Source organism: Pinus tabuliformis, chromosome J (genome assembly GCF_031772625.1).
Source record: "Pinus tabuliformis cultivar Carrire ecotype Pingquan chromosome J, CPIR1, whole genome shotgun sequence".
NCBI classification, from domain to species: Eukaryota; Viridiplantae; Streptophyta; class Pinopsida; order Pinales; family Pinaceae; genus Pinus; species Pinus tabuliformis.
The window spans coordinates 38418272-38426769 of NC_142295.1; the positions used below are offsets into that span (position 1 = coordinate 38418272).

At 38.5% G+C, this 8498-nt stretch overlaps 1 pseudogene; it reads right to left on the reverse strand.

Moving 5' to 3' along the window:
• Positions 1 to 2607: 2607 nt before the first annotated feature.
• Positions 2608 to 4149, reverse strand: LOC149225337 (ethylene-responsive transcription factor 1A-like; annotated as a pseudogene).
• Positions 4150 to 8498: the final 4349 nt, after the last annotated feature.

Here is an 8498-nt window from a genome sequence, read left to right on the forward strand (position 1 = left end):
CATCCTTTTCCATCTTGATCAACCGCCTTCTTACGAATTTTTTCTCAGCTTCCAGAGGACTTAGACAGGGTTGTGCGATGTCCCCACTTTTATTCCTCATCATCATAGATGGACTCAGTAGGAAAATCAAAGATGCTCGATCACAGGGCATCATATCAGGTTGCAGAATAACATCATCAGTCATCCTCTCTCACCTGATTTTTGTGGACAATCTGATGGCAATTGGTAAACTAGACCCCAAAGAATGGACTGCCTTTTATGGTCTCCTACATGACTTTGGTCTTGCCTCCGGTCTATATATGAATAAATCCAAGTCCATTCTCATTTTAGACGACCCAGACGCTGCATCGACTCTTCAGATTGCTACCACTTTTGGGGTCAAAATTGTTCACATGGATGTTGGCTTTCAATACATGGGCTTCATTTTGAAATTGAACGGTTACAAAATCTGGGACTGGGGTTGGCTCACTAATAAAATTGATAAGAGGCTTAGTCATTGGGCTCACACATGGATTTCACTTCGGGGATGACTTCGTCTATTTATAGTAGTCCTCCATAGCATCCCCATTTATTGGATGCATATCTTTAAGCTCCCAAAGAGTGTGATCAAGAAATTAAATTCCATCACATCTCGTTTTCTATGGGCAGGCACACAAAGAGAGTGGAAAAATCACCTTGTAAGTTTGGATATGATTAACCTTTCCATTGCCCTCGGTGGATGGGGGACAAAAGAGATCGCTTTATTCAACTTGGCTCTTTTACTAAAAAAATTCTGGAGAGCAGTCACCAATGAAGGCCTTTGGAAACAAGCTATCTGTGCAAAATACTTATAGAATCTAGAGTTCATTCTTTGGCTACATGATGGGGCTTCAAACCCTTCACATGTCTCCTACTCTTGGTGTAGCCTTTTGTCAACAAAGCATTGTTTTTCTGGAAATCTCAGATGGGTAGTTAGCTCTAGCTCCACTCCACAAATTGGCATAGATTTACTTATAGGTATGAATGACCCTCACCTCTGTATCTCCTAATCTCATCATCTTCTTAAAGAACATGGGATTATTTGTGATCAAATATTTAGCAAATTCTTCCTTCTCCTCTTCTTTTCATACTCATTGGAAAATGGGTTTCAGCTTGAGATCCCTGAGACTATGATTCCAGAATGGAAAGTTTACATTATCAATCTTAAACTTTCTGGGATAGTCCTATCTCCCAAAGATGACAGGTTGTTATGGTATGGATCAATGTAGGGGAGAGTAAATGTAAATGAAGCGTACAATCTTATCTCTCTGCCCCCTAGACAGATGAGGGTTCACTCTTGGATGGTTCGGGCTTGGAAATGGAATTTCCCTTTGAAACTCAAATGTTTTTCATGGCTTGTTGCTCATAATCGCATCCTCACCTCGGAAATCTTATGCAAGAAGGGTTTTCATGGCCCTGGTCATTGTAGTCACTGCCTTTCCTCTGGAGAAGACTCTTTTCACCTCTTTTTTCTTTGCCCCTTTGCCTCTTCAGTGTGGAATGGGGTGCTCCATATGATAAATTATCTAGTTGATTGGGAGGGTCCGGATATCACCTCTTACCTTGGTCGGTGGACACTGGACCGCAAACCTCATTGCACTTTGGCTTTCTTTATCATTTGGGGTATCTAGAAGTCTAGAAATGCCTTCATTTTTTAACATGTTCTGCTGAATATTTGGAGAACCTGTTGTAGCATCCTCTCCTACTATTCTGAATTTCTGGTTCCTTTGACATCCAATCAACTTTGTCCTTCTCCTCCTAAGGACCTTTGGTCTTCCTATCCTGTGGGGTTTTTCGATGGTGCTTCCTCTTTTGACTCTTGTGGATGCGATATGGCCATCCACATCAACCTTGAGTGCTTTTATAGATTCCAATGGTATCGTGGCTTGGGGACCAGTACTCGAGCTAAACTTCTTGCACTCTAGGCGACCCTTAACTGTTCATTTTGGCTTGATCTTAGGACCCTGTTTGTTTTTGGAGACTCCAATCAGTGTTGAATGGAAAAACAACAAGGGCTTCTTAAATTATGATGCTCTCGAATCCTGGAAGACTCGCATCAAAGCTCTATCTACGGCTTTCCATCATTTATCTTTCCAGCACATCAACAGAACTCAAAATAGTGAAGCCGACCGCCTATCAAACAGGGTCGCAGCTTTGTCCCAGATCAAATTATTTTCAACCAATTCGACCTTGGGATGCTAACAGGAGAAGTTATCATTCCTATTTAAAATGAACAATCCACTAGGTGAGATACATTGCCTCCCATGTTCTTCTGTAGTATTTTAAAAGTGTTAATTTTTTTGGCTAGTAAGTCTTATGTTTAGATCTTTTTAGCACCTAGCAAAAGGAGATTTGTAAGCTCTAAGAACAATCCCTGTACCAGTTAACTTCGTATGGGATCCTCTATATGAAATTTATTTACTTTTATATAAATTTTATTTACTTTTTCTTTGTTTTAGGATGGCAATAGAGAATAGAAACATGTACTTTCTCGAAAGCAATTTTTTCTTTTTGAAAAAAAAATAAAAAATCATTACCATCTTAGCCTCGTTTTTGCTCAAATAGCAGCGCTGTAGCAAGGTCTGGTGATTTGCCATTTCATCTTCTATATGTCAATATAGCAGTGCTCTAACAAGATTTAGAGAAGTAGACAAGAATATAAACTTAAGCTGCTCAAAGTCATTACCATCTTAACTATTGCAAGGTTCAGAGATTTGCCATTTCATCTCTCTGTTTCAATATAGCAGCGCTCAAACAAAATTTACAGATTTATGAAAGATCTAGTAAACAAGAATACAAACTTTTGTTACATATAGAAAGAATAGATACGAAGTACAGAATCGTACAAAAAGAATGGATATAATTTTTTGTCCGTCGGCGAAAGAATGAAATAATGCAGAGAAGACCCCAATTCACCATGAGCTGTCCAGTGGGCAGGAAACCAGTGAAGCTCATGTCAATGGCCCTCGGCGTGAGTGGCGACGTTGCCATTGTGCCACTGACAATCTCTTCAACCATTCCTCTACCCATCTTCTTTCTATCTTCTAATATCACTCGACATTGTCTATCCCACTGCACTTCACTGCCACTCACCACTTCCTCACGCTGCCTCTTCCTACATATAATTCTCACCATTAATCTCCTCCTTTTCTAAGCTGGACGTATTATTACATGTATTACTGTCCTCTGCGGCAACTCGGAGAGGGAAATTAAGCAGAGCCCTACAGCCCCTCATCTTGTAAGCGGCACGGTCATATGCGAGCGCAGCCTCCTCGGCCGTACTGAAAGTGCCAAGCCAAACTCTAGCGCCCTTACGCGCAGAGTCCCTTATCTCCGCCGCAAATTTGCCCCACGGCCGCTGCCTCACACCCCTGTAATGCCTCCCCGCATTCTTCTTTACATTCTTCGGCGGCGGAGTGGCTCTCGTTTCTTGACGGATATCTGCCTGTAGTTTGACGGGAAAATCCGCTTCTTTCCTGATCTCCGTCACCGATTCTGCTTTCGGTGTTCGGGGCACCCATCCCTTGTTGGCGGCCTCCTTGAGAATGCCGTACAAAACCATGTCCTCTGAATCGTTTTCATCCAACGGAAGCGTCGTCCAGGCAGCAGTTAAGCAAGGGTTCACAGACGGAATCACGGAACTCTCGGGTCCACAGTCAACAGGAATTTGGTCACACTCGAATGATCCATGTCGAGTGACGGAGACGGAGAGCGAGGGATGGCAAGACTTAACGGTCGCTATCAGAGTTTCCGTCTTTATTTTCAGTCTGTTGTCATCGACTGAATTAGCTGTGAGGGCAGTCTGGATGAAGTTTTCTTCTTCGACGCAATTTCTTGTGGAATCAGACACCCAATTTCCCGTACTGACGAACAAGGGCTCAAAATCACCGAGTAAATGGCTCCGAATTCGATCCAAGACACTCATTTCTGCGTGCTCGACTTCTTGTTTTACGCTGCTGGATGGCATCTCGTGAAAGGCGAATGAAACTCAGAGCTTATTGACGTCTTTGTGGAAAGTTCTTTTAGTTTTTATAGGACATTTTTGGGGTAATTTTCTACCAGAAAAATAGAAGCACCTTCGGATTTGGAAGGTGTGAGTCGAAATTTCGTAGTGAGTGGCATTTTGTTGAAAGGCAGATTTTTCTGCGGTCATAGGTGGCCTATCATTCAATTTATTGTAATTGGAATGGTGCATATATATATATATATACCTATAAAATAAAATTACGGCAAAGGCGGTTTTGCAACTTGGTCTGACACCTCATCAATTGGACCCACGTTAAAGTTAAAGATCTCTATCTCACATAAATGTTAACCCTCCACTACATTTATTTTAAGGGCCAAAGCTAATGTGGTTCCCACATTATGAATAGGGTACAGCTTATCAGGATAACAATCCAGTACTATCATATTCAAGAGGCATTATGCGAAGTTCTGTGTCTCACGTTAATGCTAGCGTCTAGAACATCTCCGTCAATGCTAAAGCTACTGTGGTTCCCACATTCCACGCTATGAATGTATCTGCAAGTTGTGACCATAAAAATCCCGTGGTATCAGATTCTGCGGTCATCAGGTACCAATCTGACATCAAGTTGATGAGGTGGTCCTTGTTGGCAACTGGTTTATCCAAAATGTATTATTTAAAATGGTGCTGCAAAAACCATTTTGATGAGGTAATTTAAAAATATATATATGATTAATGTTATTTTAGGATATTTTTTAAAGGGACCTAAATAGGTAATTTCTAAAATGTAAAGTATCGATATCCCTACAAGTTTAACATCTCCGTTTTTGACAAATACTTTACTTACAACTTTACCTCTAGAAAACCATTTTATAAATATGCTTGACATACCTTATCTACCTGACTAGTAATCTAAAACTAATGATTAAAAAATTAAAATATAAATATCCCGCTCTTTGACTAACTTTGTAGTTGACCCCACTTCCCATCAAATTTTTCTGTGGGTCTGGTTAATCACGGAGTCCCTCGGTTACGAGATGGTCAAAGTATTACATTAAATTAATTGCATGTTGGCTTATCACTCACAATTTTAACATGCGTTGAGTTAATGATTCAAATAATAAAAATAAATAAAATGGAGTCGTAATTTCAATCGTTTTGATCATAAAATAGAGGCCAAGCATCTTAATCATTTTGATCATTTCTATCTCTGATCGAAAGAAGAAGGGCGTGCCTGCGTGTGCTTAGAAGTATAATCATTTTTTTTATTTTTATTTTTTTATTATAAACATTAGCTCGCCACCAATTTTTGACCAATGGTATGATTTAAGAAAAATTGCACTCTGGTTACTGAATTATCGCGTCGTCTAAAGAGGCGGAAGAGTTGCCCGGAAAGTTATAGAAATTCTTGTCATATTTAGAGAAAATCTGGCAAGGATTTTTGTAAATCTAACTTATGGTTGTTATATTTCAAAATTTTAGGTGTTTTAGACGTTTTTGATGGTACTTAATCCATTTCCACCATAAAAACACGATTAAACACTGCCTCTACTCGATTTTTTTGAAATTTTTTTATCCAGATTCCAATCACTTTTAACCGTCAAACGACTCATGAATTATGTACTAAATTAATTATTAATATTCAAGGTTCTCCCACAGCAAAATCAATGACTAGACTTTCAAATATGATTACCCTTCAAGGTTTTCCTATAGGCAAATTAATGACTCGACTATTCTCGAATTTGCAGGGAGACTCTCTTTTTTTTTTTTTTCCGAAGGTGGCAAAACCTATCAAACTCAGGTGTCAAACCAACAGTGAGGACAACCATCTCTGGCTGCTATCCGCGAATGTCGATTTGACTCATCACCGTTATCAAGGAAAACCACGCCACCTGTAATAACCCGCTGGTGGTCCGTAAGGGAGCAGGCTTTCACTCCTGCCAGATGCCTCTGGGTCTTGGGCCGTTAACCTGTTTCCTTACGTCCGAGGAAGACGAGCTCTTAGCCAAGCAGAAGCAGTTTTACGGCATACTCCAGGCCGGCAGGGAGACTCTCTTAAGGGAATATGCATCGGAGAATAAAAATGTTCGAGTTAATATTTTGAATGTACTAGTATGAAAATAAATTATATTATATTAATAATAGCTATATGTAAAAATATATGATTCATACACCTTCAATAGCAATAGCAATAATTCTATCGTATTATTGCTGGCCAAAATCCAACCGCAAACATATACAGCTGCCAAATATTTATGGCCATAAGTAAGCTGGCTATTTGTTGCCCTGATTCAAATGCAGTGTACAGTGTAGTGCATTCACGTACGTCCCCCACAATTCAATTCCTAAAGTTGCTCCTCAAATATGGTGCACAGCTATGAACGTTCAATTTCCACCGTGCATCCCGCCTTGTCACAAGGTGCAAGTTGTTAGTAAGGAAACCCCACGGGCCACATATCAGATTCACCAAGACATGCGTGCGTACAAAATGGTGGAGCTGTACCACGTTAAAGTTGAAGTTTGTGTCGTTGGCCATATTTATCAAATTGGTAAAGAGAGAACCGAGGCAACGTTATTTCTTTACCTCATAATATTTATATAGAATATAGAGCTTTATGAAAATTGGTATAGATAAATTCTTTTGATTTTAAATTAATGTGACTATGAAGATTTTTAAAGTTGGGTTGTTGGAGAAATGAGACTTTTATTTTTTACGAAGAATATATTGAGTATATTTGTTTAATGATGTGGGTAAGCAAAGATAAACATTAAGGAATATATTGAGTATATTTGTTTAATGATGTGGGTAAGCAAAGATAAACATCAAAGCTTCTGTTGATTAAAAAAATATAAATTTTATTGAATTATAATTTTATTATTATTAAAAAATGTAATTTTTTTTTAGATTCAATTTTATTTTACTATGTTTTTAATTTATAAATAAGTTTTGTTACAAAACTCAATATTAAATGTTTAAAAACAATGTTAATATTTTTATGATACATATTTATATGAGAATTAATTTAGAAAAAAAAAAAAAAAACATAACTGTTTTTAGATAAATATTGACATTTCATATGTGGTTAGTGTTAAAAATACAATGTTCTGTATTAAATAAAATGAAACCCACTGGTCAGCTCTACGAAAGAGAGTCTGAACCAGGAGAGTCTGGCTCTACAGAACGCTCTACATTGTTCATGTACATCACACATTATATAGTAATCACAGATTTAGGGAAGTTAGAACCATAACCTAAAAAATAGAAACTAATTCCTATCCTGAGGTCTCGTGAACCAACTCACTATTCTAAGATATTCTCCATTATCTCTAACACTCCCCCTTAATGGAGAAGGGGTTCACAAATATGCCTAACATCTCCCTAAACATTTCAAACTTGATTTTTCCAAGAGGCTTAGTGAAAATGTCTGCAACATTATCACATGTATTACAATATACCAAATGGATTTCTTTTGATTGCACTTTCTCCCTGACAAAGTGGAACTGTGTATCAATGTGTTTAGTGTTTTTGTGAAACACCGGATTATTAGCAAGTTTGATTGAACTCTGATTGTCGCATTTGATCGTTGTTGCATCTTTCTGTTCTTCCCCAACATCCTGGAGAAGTCTCCACAACCAAACTACCTCACATGTTGCTGCACACATAGCTTGATACTCTGCTTCCGCTGAAGACAAGGAAACTGTGTTCTGTTTCTTATTGCTCCATGTAATCACCCCAGATCCAATGCTGAATGCATAGCTTGTTATGGATCTGCGATCGTCTACATTTCCAGCCCAGTCTGAATTTATAAATCTTGTCAATCTAACATAAGGGGAATCAATATAAATAATACCGTAATCTACAGTACCTTGTAGACCTCAAAACACTTTTCGTTGCATTCCAATGACTTTCAAGTGGCTTGGACATGTATTAACTTAGCACACTGTCTGCATAAGCCAAATCTGGTCTAGTAGTGGTCAGGTAGATTAAGCTCCCAACCAGCTGTTTGTAAAGTGTCGCATCTGCGTCTTTAGAGCCATCCTCACTCTGCAGTTTGATGTTCTGCTGTAATGGTACTGCTGCAGGCTTACACTAATCCATCCTAAATCTTTCTAGTAGTCCTTTGACATACTTTCCCCGGGACAAAAATGTTTTTCCTAAATCTCTCCAGATCTCAAGACCCAAAAAGTATCGTAATCCACCAAGGTGTTTCATTCTAACACCTGTGACATCTGTTTCTTGATTTCTTTGATTAGATATGTAGCATCACCTGTAATAATCAAATCATCTACATACAAAGAAATCAACACTATGCACCCTTGTTCATCTTGCATGGTATAAAGATTAGGGTCGTTCTTGCTTCTGTTGTAGCCAAATTGCAGAAAAAATGAATCAATATTTTCATACCAAGACCTAGGTGCTTGCTTTAGTCCATAAAGAGCTTTCTTTAATATACAGACTAAATATTCTTTCCATTTCTGGACAAACCCTTCAGGTTGCTCTAAATAAACCTCCTCT